The 16,350-nt window shown below is 40.7% G+C and overlaps 1 protein-coding gene across 2 annotated transcripts in view; it reads left to right on the top strand.

The window, feature by feature from the left end:
- Positions 1–7,913: 7,913 nt before the first annotated feature.
- The window catches only part of MED4 (mediator complex subunit 4), a 44,444-nt gene continuing 36,007 nt past the window's right edge, over positions 7,914–16,350 (top strand). Inside the window, exons 1-2 of one of the 2 annotated variants that reach the window (XM_045076666.1) lie at positions 7,914–8,080; positions 14,070–14,259. The gene's annotated coding sequence lies outside the window, so the exon portion shown is untranslated. The remainder of the gene's footprint in view (positions 8,081–14,069; positions 14,260–16,350) is intronic. The other variant, XM_045076667.1, reaches the window with a different exon arrangement.

Below are 16,350 nucleotides of genomic sequence, written 5' to 3'. Positions count from 1 at the left end.
AAAGATGGATTCAGGTTGTATGGAGTCTGAAGATTATAATTTTGTGGGCCTTCACTAAGAAAAAGGATACAGGGCGCCTGGGTGGCTCAGTGGGTTAAGACGCTGCCTTCGGCTCAGGTCATGATCTCAGGGTCCTGGGATCGAGTCCCGCATCGGGCTCCCTGCTGAGCAGAGAGCCTGCTTCCTCCTCTCTCTCTCTGCCTGCCTCTCTGCCTACTTGTAATCTCTGTGTCAAATAAATAAATAAAATATTAAAAAAAAAAGAGAAAAAGGATACAAAATTATCTCACTCAAAGTAGATACAAAGTGAATCTTTTTTTAAATATGAAAGGAAAGAATATTTACATAGAATATGAAAGGCAATCACAATAGCTTTTTATTTTTTTTATATAAAGATTTTTTTTATTTATTTATCAGAGAGAGGGTGGGGAGAGAGCAAGCACAGGCAGACAGAATGGCAGGCAGAGGCAGAGGGAGAAGCAGACTCCCTGCTCAGCAAGAGCCCGATGTGGGACTCGATCCCAGGATGCTGGGATCATGACCTGAGCCGAAGACAGCTGCTTAACCAACTGAGCCACCCAGGCGTCCCACAATAGCTTTTTAAATTAAAAAAAAAAGAAAAATGACATGAAAATCACAGAAACTTGTAAAGTAAGATAATATCATTCCTAATGAACTACCCGACATATCTCTATAATGCCTTCCTCATTCTCCCCCACCTTTTTTTTCTTAGCTGCAAGCACTGATTACCTCTTCTTTGGCCAGACATTTGTAATATCATTTTAAAGACAGAAAGCAGAAAGATAATTTAGTCTTCTCTTTAACATGGTTGGTTGAAATTCCTTCTTAAAAATTTTTGACAGTTGGGGTGCATAAAGCATCCAATTTCACACAAACACGCTTCCAATATGTAGTGCTGTTACAAGTTTGTGTCCTACAACTCAGAAATTCTGATACATTCTATTTCACAGGATTCCCATTTAAAAAAATATTATAAATATATGGTGCATTTATAATTGCTACATTATCAAGTATATCCTAGCAGGTAAAAATATGCATTTTGATTGGATATCTGTGAGAAGTAAGCAGTCTGTATGTAATTTTACATATCTAATGATTTAAATAATTTCTCACAGATTGGTTTCTGGCTCCATTTATTTCAAGCCTCATTTTTCCCCCCACTATCTACATAATTCTAATACCAGTCACCGTAAGACATATTGATATTTTAGTATGATCTCCAGCCCCACAGCTTGTAGTCAGACTAGCAGGTGGTTGGCAAAGTGAGTGGTAGGAGTATTTGTGGAAACCAGTCCAATACCAGGACGCCTAACGATAAGCTGGCTCTCATGGAAGTGACTGCATACCACATAAATATACCCTACTACATCCAAGCTGAATGTGTCTTCAAGTCTGCTTCCTTTTACCTGATTTCCGGAGCTCCTGATGCCATTCCAATGCTACGCTTCACAAAGGAAAGCATGATGGAGACGAAGTCTGAGAGGAAAGAGAACAGTGGCCTTAACCAGTTGTGATTAAAATATCTTACTTTGCAAAGTTCTCAAAAACGACGTAACATGTTGAAAAATTGTTGGGACACTTCCCAGGGCCTCAAAAGGGACCTGTGCAAGTGAGGAGTCCCAAATTTTATCCTAAACTTACTGTTCTACCCATAACGCAAAGGCTTCCTTTTCCATGGTCTTGAATGCAGAGTGTGTTATCAAATTTGTAAATTTTTGCCAATCTGATGGGGAGGACAAAACAACTTAAAACAGTTGTATCTTGCATCTCTCAAATTCTGAGTTAAATTGAGCATTATTTCTTAGGCTCAAGAGCCATATGTGTTTCTTTTTCTGTGAATTCCCAGTTCATTTTTTCCCCTCTTGTTTCTATTGGGTTGTTGGTCATTTTCTTATTGATTGCTAGGAACTCTTTATACATTGGTAGATACATTTTTATCTTTATATGAACTGCAAATCTTTTTTATCTGTTGTTATTTATTATCTCTTAGACTCTTTAGTATTATTTTTTGGTTGAGGAATAATCGGCCTCTAACTTTATGTTAGTTCCAAATATACAACATAATGACCTGATATTTGTATACATTTCCAAAGTGATCACTACAATTAGTCTCGTTAATATCTGTCACCATACATAGTAACAAAAATTACTTTTTCCTTTTGATGAGGACTTTTGAGATCTACTCTCTTAATAACTTTCAAATATACGATATAGTATTATTAACTCTAGTCACTATGCGGCACATGACATCCCCAAGACTTTATTTTATAACTGGAGGTTTGTAAACTTTGACCCCTTTCATCCATTTTTCTTCCCTATGTGTGTCTGTTTTTGTTGCTCTTATTACCACACTGAAAATATTAAATTATTATATTGTTAACTTTACCATGATTTCATTTTTTGTATTTGAGTATTTGATCCACATGGTATGGAAAATTTTTTGTTTTTTTTTTTAATTGATGGTTTATATGAATATTCTAGCATCTGTAGAAGACGGATTTCCAGACATTCATCAAGGAAAGAGTAATGTTCCTAAGTCTCACCTTAAAAAAAAACTATACTTCTAATTGAAGTTTAATTATTAATATGCTTCCTTCAATGAGTTCATATTTATTGGATACCCATTATATGTTAAGTCTTCACGTTTCTCTCGTTGAAAAATGAGACTCCATGAGTGGAAGAGTTCCAAGCAAAGGAAATAAAGACTCGTCTACTGTCAGAAATAGGAATAACAAATAAATATAATGCTCTGTGGCCAGAAATAAATATTCTTCATGCTTCCCAGACATCTTAACATTTATAGTATTATAGGTGGTTCTGTCCTTTCTTCATGGTTGGCGCCACATGCTTCCTGTGTGGGGACGAGCAACCTTTCTTTGTAGTGCAGGTAGTTATTTTCCAAGAAAAGATCAAATGCTCCTCTCAGCTGGAAACACCCACTCTCCATGTTGTTTCAAAGGGTTTCTCACTCCTACATTCCAGACATGTCCAAACTAAACCCTGGTCAGAAAGAGACCTGGCCCTGAGTTTCAATGCAACTTGTTGTCTTTTACTCTGGACTTAGATCAGAAAAATGTGCGTATTCTTCACTTGTGATTATAGTTTATTAATTATGTAATAACCTTACAATACTTATTCAATATTCATCATTAACAAAAGTAGTCTTTATTCTTCTTTGGTGTTCAAAGATGAATCACGACCTGGATTCATTTAACATTCAGTTCTGTGGTTCTTCCCTCAGTGCTTAACAGATCTTTGAGCAAATTTAGGGAACTAGAACCTACTTATTTTTGAAGGAAAGTGCCATTTCTGTAGCATAATCAGGAACTAAAAGACTAAAGTAACATTACAATTGAGAGGTGCCTCTGAAATCACTTTGTTTGATCCCCTTATTTTTAAAGATGAGGAAGTAAAGACCCAGAGAACTCTGAGGTTAATGACATGTTTCTTATGCTTATCCCAAGTCAGCACACCCATAAGTAATACCTTCTTTATTTTTATTTGGTTAATTCATGTGGTTAGTATGTGAGTTTGGTTTCTTTTTAAAATGTGTAAGTGTAAAATAGCTGGGAGAAAAAAAAAATTATCCCAAATCTCTCTACCAAGGGACAGTCACTGTTAAAAGGCAAAATGATCATCACTAAGGGAATGAGCTTTGGAACCAAACAGTGCCAGAGAGAACCCCATCATTTAACCTTTCCAAGTTTCAGGGTCTTTATGGCCACATGGGAGATGATAGCTTTCACCTCATGGTGCAGATTAGCATATATTGCATAGGTAAAGCATTCAGGTCAGTGAGCTAAATGATTGTATGCAATTCATATTAGCAATTATTAGTGGTACCGTTGAGATAGTACTCTATACATTTTTGTACCATGCTTTTTTCACTTCCTGGATCCCATGCATTTTCCTAGGGCCCCAAAAAATCTTTATTAATACACATCTTCTATGTCATGACCATCTTTGTAGAGAAAAAATGGAGGTATTTTCCATTTCAAAGCCAAGGTTACATATACCTTCTCAAAAGAAGAAAAGCTGAATCAGCAGCTGCCAACAAAGGGGAAAGGAAACAAGGGTTAATTAAGAGGAACTATTTTGGAATAAACAGCTGGATTTACAAGGGTGTGCATGAGAATGCTTTGATGCATGCATTCAGAGAGTAAAGGATATGGAATAATTGATGGCTATATTGGCAGATCAAAGTGTCTCAAGGGCATGTAGGCTGCAGAGTTAAACTGTTTGCACTTTTCTTGCATTTAGTGTGTGTATTTTGTGAGCATAATAATAATTTGTATGCACACAGAAGCTTTCATCTGGGGAGGAGCTCAGAGCACTTTGAAGACGTTAATAAGAAGAAGACCTGCTAATTAAGATTGCTTAAAAATAAAAACTCTCCTTTCAGCATGTTTACATGCTAGCCAGGAGGATTCCAACTTACAGAGATTTGTTATCCCAAGTGAGTTTTCCACGTTTTCTTTTTAAAACACATTGTTGGATTTAGTGTACGGATAAAATCCTTTTCTGGAGGGTCACACCACATGGAACAAGAATAATTCAACCGTCTCTGACATGTTAATTTGGAGATCATACCCAGAAAATGTTGAGGTTAGAGCAAAAGCAATACCATGTTGGATATTTGTAGTGAGTTTTCAGTTTCAGACTACACCCACCAAAATATGCTTAGAAAGAAGGACAAAGCATTCCCAGACCTTTCTGAAATTATATTTGCTAAAGATAATTCAGGTAGCAAAAATCGTATCTCTGGGCGTGGTGAAAAGGATGACTTCGTTAAGGCTTCTACAAGCTTACCCCTCAACTTCCCTACATCCAACACACTAAAGCACATCTCTACATAGATAGAGTCAATTCATGAAACCTTTCCTAACCCAGCTGTTAAAACTGGATGCCTCCCTTCTCTCTGCTCCCCGGGCAGTGAGTGTTATTTGTTTGAAAATATTATTTGTATAATGATTTAGTGTTTGAGTCTTTTTTTTCATATGTCAGATATTTATAGTTCTTCCCCACCAGAGAGGAAACTCCAAGTAGGCTAACATATATTTTATTCATCTTAATATCCTATAGAGGGCTTAGCACAGTGTATGATCCTTAACACCACATGCCCATTAATAATTATTTTCAAAAAAATAATTATTATTTATTTTCTCGTATTTTTTTTAAGATTTTGTTTATTTGACAGAGAGTGAGTGAGAGAGTGAGCACAAGCACATGGAGGGGCAGAAGAAGAGGGAGAAGCAGACTCCCTGCTCAGCAGGGAATCCAGCACAGGGCTCCACCCCAGGACCCTGAGATCAAGATCTGAGCTGAAGGCAGATGCTTAACTGACTGAGCCATCCAGGCGCTCCAATAACTATTTCTTTTAATTAAGAATTTTTATTATAGCAGTTTTGTAATAGAAAAAGAAATTGGATACAGCATCGATGTCCATCAACAGGGCAAGGGCTAAAACAGTTACGAGACATCTGTACAATGGGATACTGTGTCACTATTAAAAAGAATGAGACAAACTTGAAAAATTCCATGGTCTACGGAATGAACAACTCAAGTAGAAGAATATGTATTTTAGCATCTCCTTTTTGCAAAAATAAGACAAAACCAAACGGGCAATTGAGAGATGCATGGGATGAATAGATATATGGAGAGCTAGCTAAATTTTTTAATTATTCATAGAAATTAGAGGATCTGGGGGAGCCTGGGTAGTTCAGTCAGTTGAGCGTCTGCCTTTGGCTCAGGTTATGATCTCAGGGTCTTGGGATGGAGCCCCATCTGGGCTCCAAGCTCAGTGGGGAGTCTGCTTCTTCCTTTCCCTCTGCCCCCTCCCCAAATAAATACATAAACTTTGAAAAAAAAAAAAAAAGAAAAGAAAAGAAAAAGAAATTGGAGGCCCTGAAAAATATGAGCAAATCATCAACAGTGAACATTCCTGGCACGTGGGACTGAGGGGAGTGGGCTGGCTGTGAGAAGAAAGTCCCTCACTTGTTACCCTTACCTCTGTATTGTTTGAAATTTTAGCAGGGAGCAAGTATTATTTTTGGTCATTAAAAAAACGGAAATTTTTTATTGACTTCAAGTTTGGATTTGTTGAACTTGCCTTCGGTCAGGCAGATGACCTAATATCCCATATTTCTGCACTTCAAGCCTGTCTCCCTGACAGAGCATGGAGCGAGCTGGAGGGGACAAAGCCTTCCTTTTTCAAGAGTAAGCATTTAGCTGGATTCACACTGACTCCCTTGGGCATCCTCCTGGGGCACCTTTCCAGGGCCTTGCTTTCTAAATTCGGTATACTAATGGGCTGGGACAGATTCCCTGGCTGACTTTGGAAGTTGTCAAAATCTCTCTGGTAACTTTCCTAGGCTTTTTGGTCTCTAACAAGACATGGACCTTTTTCAGTTGTAAATCAGCTTACATCAAAATTCAAGCAGGAGGCCATGCTGCCCCTGAAATCCCTTCTGCTCCCTCATTCTAGTCTCTGAGTTCTCACTCCCTTAAAACTCCTGCCTCTGGGGTAATCAGAAATAGCCACCTGGGCTAATTTCCTAAGTGGCCATTCTCTTGTTTTGACCAGCAGGAGGGGTGTGATCTGTTTTCCACAAACAGTGTGTGTCGGTTGGCTTGCTGCCAGCCTGATTCTCTCAACTGAAAGAAAACCGAACTCTCTCTAAAATCAGAGGACAAGAGGGAATTTGTGGGAATATTGCAGATTAATCCACTTTGCTGTGATCTGGCCTGGCCCATTTTTAGTGGGGGCTGGTTCAGGGTTAGTTTGTGGTTACATAAACTTGCCAGCCATCCGGAAGAGGAAACAATACCCTCTGGTGGTAAGATTATATCCTGCACCATGTACCCTAAATTTCAGCTCTAGGCCAGGTTGCCTTACTTGCACTTGTACCTCAGTACACAGGAACATTTTTAATCACAGAAATCTACGCTTTTTTAAGTTTGTTTGTTTGTTTGTTTGTTTATTGTAATCTCTACACCCCACAGGGAACTCGAGCTCACAACCCTGAGATCAAGAGTCACATGCTCTACAGGAGCCCCCAGAAATCTATACTTAAAGAAATCAACCCCATCTTTTTTTTTTCTTAAATTTTTATTTATTTATTTTGACAGAGAGAGATCACAAGTAAGCAGAGAGGCAGGCAGAGAGAGAAGGGGAAGCAGGCTCCCCGCTGAGCAGAGAGCTCGATGTGGGGCCTGATCCCAGGACCTTGAGACCATGACCTTAGCTGGAGGTAGAGGCTTTAACCCACTGAGCCACCCAGGCGCCCCTCAACCCCACCTTTTATCTTGAGCGATAGTATAGAAATACAAACAGTAAAATTTCCCTTTCCCGATTACGCTTTTATTGTTCCAAGTTACTGTGTTAAACAATATGCAGATCAAAATTATTAAGTGCGCTATCATTCTATTATGGAAAAAAATTCCCGTCATTCTGCAAACTACAGAGCTGAAGTTGATTTTGGAATATACCATTTTTTATGGTGGTGTTATTGTTATGCTTCTTGAAGGTCCATTTTGTTTTCAGAATGTGTCTATTGGTATGGTATAGGTTTTTGTCGCTCAGAAGGTATGCCACTATGTTCTGCTGCATGCAGCAGCGTTCAGATGTGTTCATAATCCTAGGTTCCAGTTTTCTTGCTAATGTATCCACTCGAATTGTCACAGCTGGGTTGATTACAGGGGAACATTATCACACCAGCTGCTCTGGCTCTGCAATTAGCAGCCCTGGTATGGAATGTTTGGTGTAAGCTGGAGTTCCCGTGGACTCTGGACGTTTGCCTTCCTGAGTCTCTGCCTTTGACTTTCCCTTTGGGAATCATGCCATAAAGGTCACTGTTTCCTGTTCCAAATATTCCTTTTAGTTTCTGTTTTGTGAGAACTCTGTATAAAGCTTTTTCCCTTGACCGTTTGTCCTCCCAGGCCTGAGACTGCTTCTGAAGTCAAGAGAACTGAATACACCCAGGATTCCTTCTTGGGAACTGGGTACTTGTCTTTGAAGAGTAGAGTGTCTTTGGAGAAGCTTGTGGCACCAGGATTTGAGGTGAGAGAGGAGGAAGAGGGGGCTCAGCCCATCATTTAAAACTTGCATTTGCTTCTTGTCAGAATGCTCATGGGCACTTGGTAGGTGACCGACCGCGCTGGTCTGTCTGGGATTGAGGGATTGTCCAGGACATGGAACTTCTAGTGTTAAACTGACAACGTCCCAGGTAAACTGGACTAGTTGGTCATACCGGTATGGGTTTAGGACTGTATGAATCCTTTCTTTGTTCCTCTCGCTCTCTGTAGGTAATTGCTCTTCCCTTTACCCCAGATCCGCTGAGAGTTGTTTCTTACGCAACCTATTAAAACCCATGATGTCTGGGGTCGCCTGGGTGGCTCAGTGGGTTAAAGCCTCTGCTTTTAGCTCAGGTGATGATCTCAGGGTCCTGGGATCGAGCCTCATATCAGGCTCTCTGCTCAGCAGGGAGCCTGCTTCCCTTCCTCTCTCTCTGCCTGTCTCTCTGCCTACTTGTGAGCTCTGTCAAAGGAATAAATAAAATCTTAAAAAACAAACAAACAAACAAACAAACCATGATGTCTGAAAATGACAACCTATTAAGGATATACTACCTTTCAAACATGTTAACCATGGAAAAACCTTTCACTGGGGTTTAAAAATTACATAGACTTTACATAAGCATGAACTTGAGACAGACCTGCTTACACCAGTCTAAAGAATTTCTCATCGTTTCTAGGCACAGAGTGAAGGTTGACTGTTAGGTGCCACGTCTGGTGCTGGGGATGGGGAACTGAATGGATACACAGATAAATGGCACAGAATGACCAGCGCTACGAGAGTGGTGTAAGAGGCTGAAGAACGAAGTGATTACTGTGGGCTGGGACACCGGGAGAGGCTTAAAACAAGAAGTGGGATGTGGAGATTGCTAGAGAGGAATCGGAAGAAAGGGTAGACTCAAGACAGAGGAGAAGACTTTTCCAGGCAGTGGAAAAAACAGCCTATAGACTCAGAAATGCCTGGGAAGGATGTGCCTAGGCGAGTTGCTCTGAAGCTAAGTTTTCAAATGAGGGGTCGGTTTGAAGAGGCTGTGTAGGACAATTCTTGTATTTCTATACGGCTGCTTTTGCGATCACCGTAGACCCAGTGAGCACATCTTTACCGAACAGAGGGAGCCCTTCTTTGTCCTCCTGTCCGTCTGCCGGCTCTTTGAGGTTAGGCCTGGAATCTCCAAAGAATGACCTGACTGTCTCAGTAAATATTTGGGGTGCAAAGAACTAGACCATTGTGCAAGCCCTGTGTGCCCACTCCACCCTTCCTCCTATTGAGTCCACTGCAGAGTGGGGCGGCTCACAGAGTATGGCCAAGGAAGCCATCCTTCCCCTCCTTGTAAACAAGCTTTGGCACAGAGATAAGGCGCGTTGGTCCCTGCACCCTGTTCTCAGCAAAAGCAATGAACATTTGTGCATGAAATGGGACTGTTAAATGACTGCTGGTTTTCTTTACACTTTATGGTTCATCAGTGGGTTTTCAATGACCTTATCGTAGACTGGACATAGCAAAATATCACGGCACAATTTTACCTAAATGGCCTTTTGCTTACACAAATCCCATTGTTCTGTGTCGAAAGGAAACCCTTTCCTTTCCGGGCAAAGACAACGTGAAGGTATGTTTATGAACTGGATAACAACCCCTGTCATGAATGAGACCAAGGAAGACGGAAGTAAACATAGAAGGTGCCTTCAGTGAGGTTTGGGAGAAAGGACCTGAGGAAGGTTCTCGTGCCTCTTCTACAAGCTTTCCATCTAAAATTTCCTTCTCATGGAAAGAAGAGCTTTATTCTGTAAATTCTCCTGGGAAGATTATGACCGTCCTAATTCTTACACTGACAAGTCCATATCAGTGTTTTCCCTTTGGTGAGTAATAGGTAGGGCCTTGAATGCTTAAAAAGAGGTATCTGCAGATATGAGAAAATGCTGCCGAAAAGGAAGGCTTAGCATCTTAAAATCAGATTTCTTGCACCTAATTTTTTTTGGGGGGGGGGTGGAATTTGTCATAGCTTTTATCTGAAATGGCTTGAATCACAACCACACTTGGGAAAACGGTCTTTTATTTTCTTTGTTTGGGACTTGTAGTTTCTTAATACTGTAAGGTCTCGACCGTCTACCACCTTCCTTTTGTTGTTCAATGTCCTTCCTTTTCTCTCAAAGTCTTTTGTAAACTATTTTAAACTGCCCCATTTCTGCTCCTGAATTTCCCCCTTGATTCCCATTGTATTTATTAGCTCACAATGATTGCTTTCTTTCTCAGGTCTGGAAGGGCATAACTGTGCTCAGGTATGACTCTGGCCCTTAAAAAACATGAATACAAGGCATAAATATCATTAAGTTGATGACTGCATCTGTTAGAAATATTTTGATCACCATTCTGCTGCCATTTGTTTTATCTGCAAACATAGGTTGACAACTAATACGTATATGCTGTAAAAAGTGGGAGGATAATTCCTCTAGACAATGTGGATTAATCAGAAGCATTTTTATTTTTTTAAAAACCCTAGCTTTATACTTCTTTTTGTGCCTGTTGGCCCTTAATCATAGCTACAGCTGAAACTCCTTCTCTCCCCATTCTTTGAGTCTCTGGTATCTCCTTACCCACATCTCTTTGTAAATCATTATTATTTCTTTTAATTTTGCCATTGTTTCTGCCCTTGGTCATGTCAGTTAGATCACTGTCATCTGAATTAAATGCTAAGACAGAGGGTTTGCAATTAAGTTAAAATGTTTCCTTGGAGTGGGTCCAGTTCTTCTTATCTTTCTGGATAAGCAATAGCTTTCAAGGTCCTGGCTGGAAGATTGTTATTTTGAATTAAGGATCCTTATCTCCACATAATTTGAACAATCCCAGACTACAGGGGCATTACCCAGGTCCACCAGACCATTCTTCATTAGCGCTGTTCAGTGTGAAAGTCTAGAGAAGAAATTGGGCAGCCATGGTGGACCAGGCAGCTCAACAAAGAACATCCGAAGAAGCTACTAGGAGAATATTCTACCATTTATGTCCATTTAAATTCCACTTCCAAGTCATACTGTTCTCTAAAAGTTCAGTTAGTCCTGGTTCATGGCTCAAAGCGCTTTGAATGTATCAGCCCATTAGCCCTCTGAGGCATTCCCCTGAGTCTGAGAGCGGACAAGTGGAAATAACCCAGTTTCCAAATGTGGACTCAGAGGCACAGGAAGCTTAAATAACGTCAACAGGATCACTAATTCAGGCAGCAAACCAGTACACACATGGGACCGAGAGAGTGTCACAGTGTTCCATAGGCCTGAATGTGGTAACCTCTGCTGGTGTTCCTATAACTAGGAGATCCACAATACTGTGGTGAGATAACCCACCTCTGTACTGAACTCCTCCTTATCCCTGACACTTGGGAGTAAACAGGCGGACTTTAAGGAACATCATTCACAAAGGAAAGTTTTGTTTCCTGGGCCATCTTCTCTCTGGACTAGAAATGCCAGAATTCAAAACTTGGCCCTACCAGAGTGACCCTAAGCAGGTTTTCTAACCTCACCATGACTCAGTTTCCTCATCTGTAAAAGCATGATTAGTAATAGTATGTCCCTCAGACAGGGTGCTGTGGGGACTGAACAAGTTAATTCATGTAAAGCACTTAGAACCTGACACATAAGTATGCCATAAACATGAGTTGTTTCTCTTGCTCTTCCTTTCCTTCTTTGGGAAGCTTTTTCATGCCAGGACCTTCCCATTCTCTTACTTCCTCTTCTTATCAAAATAGCAAAGGATCCAGTATCAGCTATTAATATTTTAGTGAGAAAGAGTTTCATGTTACGTGGGCCAGCTGGTTTGCTTATCAAGCGTTATCTCTAATTGTGGGATGAAAAACTTGATTCCCAGTTTAAGGAAGGTGGGGTACCATAAATGTTTTGAGGAAGTAGGGGAAAGTGGGAGATGAGAACAGGAAAAGCCTCAGTTAGCCTTAAAAATGTCTGAAGGAATCTTCTTAAGTATTTGCAACGTTCATCTTCTGCTTAAGACCAGTCTATCCACTTGACCAGAACCCCTTCCTTCTTTTTTTTTTTTTTAAAGATTTTATTTATTTATTTGAGAGAGAGAGAGAGCATTAGTGAAGAAAGGTCAGTGGGAGAAGCAGACTCGCTGCCGAGCAGGGAGCCCGATGCAAGACTTGATCCCGCAAATCCGGGATCATGACCTGAGCCGAAGGCAGTCGCTTAACCAACTGAACCACCCAGGTGCTTCCCTTCCTTCTTTTAAAATCCCTCTCCATCCCTATTCTGTTCCTTCTCTTCTCAGCATGAACAACTTTTCCTTTACTCACCATTAGTATTTTATCCTTCTTTCCTCTTACTCTAGACCAAGACCTTTAATTGCCAGGAATTCAGGGCCTGTTTTCAACTGTCTTCTGCTCTGCTCCATGAGCCAAATCTAGCCTTGGTTCTCTTCACCCCAACCCTGCTTTGCCTTGATGACACAGTTGTGTAGGCCAAAAGTGAGAAGATTTAAACTATGAAAGTATAATTTGCATATACCTATTATGACTGGCTGTCTATTGGCATAATCATATAGAGTTTATATTTTTAAATATATAAAACATTGACTTTATTAGACTATATTCGGGAATAATGAAACTGTTCTCATATGCTTGGCGTTCTTAATGAATCGTTGTCTGTGGCCTTATCGTTTGATCACAGCCTTGTCCATGGCATTTTTCCTGCCAGGCATGTGTAATTAAATACATGAAACTCAACTCCTAACTCTTTGCTACATGGGGGAGACGAAGGTAAAGAATGGAGAGGAGAGAAGACCAGGGGAGGGGAGATGAGAAGAAGAACTCCCAGAGGCCAGAGATAACTTTCCCCCAGGCCTTCCCCTCAACATCACCACCCAGGGGTAATATTTTAAAACCACAAGCCATAAAAATTAATGGTTCTCAGATTTAAGCTCTAGTCATCTTTGAAAGACAATCTACCTTTCAAAGCCTTTTTTTTTTTTTTTAAACAGAAGTAGAAATTACAGTTTATGTCGCAGTTTTAAATGACCTAAAAACTTAACAAAATCCCTGGCCACTTCTTATGGCACTGGGCAAATCTGAAGTGGTTGTTAATTTCTTAGTCAGTGTTTCCCAATTTGTTCATTACTCTTTTTGTGTCCTTTGTTTAAAACTTTCGTATTAGTATATGAAATTCACAGGCACTTAATTTTTTTTACTCACTATCTCACCAACATCCTATTATACATGTCTTAGAAGCTTCCGTGTGTATTCACGATAACCCCAAATAACAGATTTTTATTTCCTCTGCAGTGGTCTCCTGTGAAATGTTTTCCTTGGCATTGTCAATCATAAGCCCCTTATATAAAATCAAGATCACACCTGTTGGCATAGGCACCAAATGTCAGAAGGAATGTGTTCAGTGGGCCCAGCTTTTGGGCCTCTGGTTATTTCAGCTAGAGTGCCCTCAACTATAATCGGTTCAGGATATATTACTTTTTTTTCTTCTAAGATTCTATTTTTTTAAGCAATCTCTGCATCCAATGTGGGGCTTCTACCCACAACTCTGAGATCAAGAGTCACACACTCTACCAACTAAGCCACCTAGGCACCCCTAGAACATAGAGCTTTTATTTTTGGTCCAGTAATGCAATGGTTTCCAAACTATGTACTATAAATATTTTAGGTCAACAAGGGATTTTTGAGTATCTTAAAAAAAAAAAAAAGAGTGTATCACAGAGTATGCTTTTGATCGATGCATGTTTCCTGGTTCATCTTCTCCAGTGACCACTCCATAACCAACTATTGCTCTACGGGCAATTACGTAGGAATCTTGCCTATGTTTGGACACATAAGATAGGATTCACATTTTATAAGTCAGGTTGTATTTTGCATGTATGATAATGTTTATCAAGTACTTTGTATATGCTAGAATTGACTTGCATTACTTACAGTAGTCTTCTTAAACGCCCTGTGACATAGGTGCTCTTGTTACCCCCTTCAACATAGGAAGAAGTAGAGACCTAGGAGATGAGAAAACTCACTCAAAGTCTCAGAGTGAAAGAAATGAAGAGAAGATTGAAGCCCTAGCATTTGGCTTCCAGGTCCAGGCTCTTAAACCCCCTGCTGTGCTACCTCCTTAACACCGGAGGCAACTGCTGCAGAATAATCTTCTATGGATCAACTTTCCCTTTGTATGGTATGTTTGGCCCTCCCTTCCAACATAGCCACCTTAATATATGCATGAATTGCAAGCTTGGAATTTGTGTGAATCATGTCCCAGGGGCCACCACCCTTGTGCAAGTGAGTCCCAGGGCTGTTCTCCGTGCAGTGAGATGAGAGTTCCCAAATTCCGCAGGCCAGGAGAATGGCAAAGACTATGTTGACTGATGACCATTCTTGTGCTACGACCTCCTCCCAAAGGCCAGCAGGAGTCAGGGAGGGGAACCGCAGGCCCCTGCATTCCCCCAGCTCTTTCATTTCCTGGATGAACTGTCTCCTTCTGCCTGCTCATATGTCTGCAGGGGCCTTCGCTAGGGGACATTTCTCCATTTTTTGGAGGGGCTCAATGAGTTAACTGTTCTCTTGTTATTCTGTCTTGTCAGTCTCAGTCTGAGTTGCCCTGGGAGGAGATGGATTTTGCTGTGGATGCCCCACGGCGCTGACCTGACCAAACCCCTTCATAGCAAATATGGTCCCTGGAACTCACCACTGCCACTCTGAAGTCTGCAGGCAAGGCCACGTGGACTCTATTCATAAAGCTCCTCCACCCATCACTCCCCACAGTCTATCCATTATGAGGACTGCGCTGTGGCCTAAGACACCCATAACCCAGAATAGTCCAGGCAGATGGAGCCCTTGCCTCTCAGGATAGCTACTCCATGGATAGGAACGAGGTAGATAGGCTCTCTGCCCTTCTCAGAAAGTCCTAATGCTCTTACTTGTTCTTGGTCCTCCCAAGGTCGCCTTATTTATCCAATAGCAGCTTGCTCCACTGGAAGGACAGTGCAGACTTCTAGGATGATGGATTAGGAGAAACTATGGCAAAAACAAATCCAAATTTTCTTCTTCCCCATGACTCTGGATGAGATCCCTCCTCAGTGATTCTTACGGGTCTAAGTCAAACAGGCTATTTTGTCTTCCCTTCACTTCAGCACCATTTCCTGTATTTTTATGGAATTTCTCTTTATGGCCCAGGAATCCGTCGATCCATCCATCCGTTTGTTCACCCCCCCTTCCCTCCATTCATGGATCCACTCGCTTACTATGAAGTGTTTACAGAGCCTCTCCTCTAAGAGACTTTTCAAGTAGTTGGGGTTACGATGATTAATAATAAACAGTCCCTGCCCTTCAGGAGCTTCTAGTCTATTGGAAAAAATTAAAAAATAAATAGGCAGTTACAGTTATCATATATTGTCACAAGTAATGTTATTGCCTTTCTGAGCACAAAGTGGGGCACATGTAAACGGCTTTGATCTTCCCCTTTTCTTTCTGGGAATCAGGCAAATTCCATCTCATTGTGACTTCTGACCAACCTCATTAGACTCTTCAAGGTCAGGGCTAAAGTTCAGTTTATAAAAGGGAAGTGGAAAATGCACACTCTGATAATGAAACCAGCTCACTTCAGAAGCAAAAGTAATACTGAGAGAAAACATGTTTTCCAGCTTGAGTCAGCTTGTCTTCCTTTCTTTTTTCAGATGACTTATTTGGGGCACTGGAAAATGCTAGTATCTGAGTTATCAAGGCCCTTACCCAGTCAATTCAAATATTTACCCTGAATTGCAAATTTACTTTCCAGGCTTCGTTGGGTGCATTGCAGTATTTACAGTTGAAGATGTCTCCGAAGTACAATTATTTTGTCACGCACCTTAACTCTGAACATGTTGATGAAGCAAACTACCTTGTAGTTCTTTCCAAATGTTCCAGACCTAGTAGGGCACTCACATTTCCAATGGATCTCAACTTGGAGCCCTGTGGTTGCTTCATTGCACCCTCCACAGGTTTCTGAGACTAGCTTTAACTTAGACCTGCTTCATTTTCCCAAGGGCAACATTTTGCTTCCAAAATGTATTAAGTTAAAGGTCTCTTCAGTCTTGAATCCCTTATTCAGTCAATTCTTTTGCTTTGCAAAACACCCTGATATTTGTAAAAACACTCCGAGTGTCTCTGCTCATTGTTGGCCTGATCCAATAATAGCTCAAATATCCAAAAAATCCTCTGGTATAAAAAAATAAATACAATTAGCACCTGGTAGATTCTGGACACTGTGCTAAGTCTTTTAACTTAGGTG

This window comes from Mustela putorius, unplaced genomic scaffold (genome assembly GCF_011764305.1).
Source record: "Mustela putorius furo isolate JIRA1106 unplaced genomic scaffold, ASM1176430v1.1 tig00000179_pilon_pilon_pilon, whole genome shotgun sequence".
Lineage (NCBI taxonomy): Eukaryota > Metazoa > Chordata > Mammalia > Carnivora > Mustelidae > Mustela > Mustela putorius.
The sequence above is the reverse complement of the archived record's forward strand: the minus strand, read 5'-3'. Positions and strand labels throughout refer to the sequence as shown.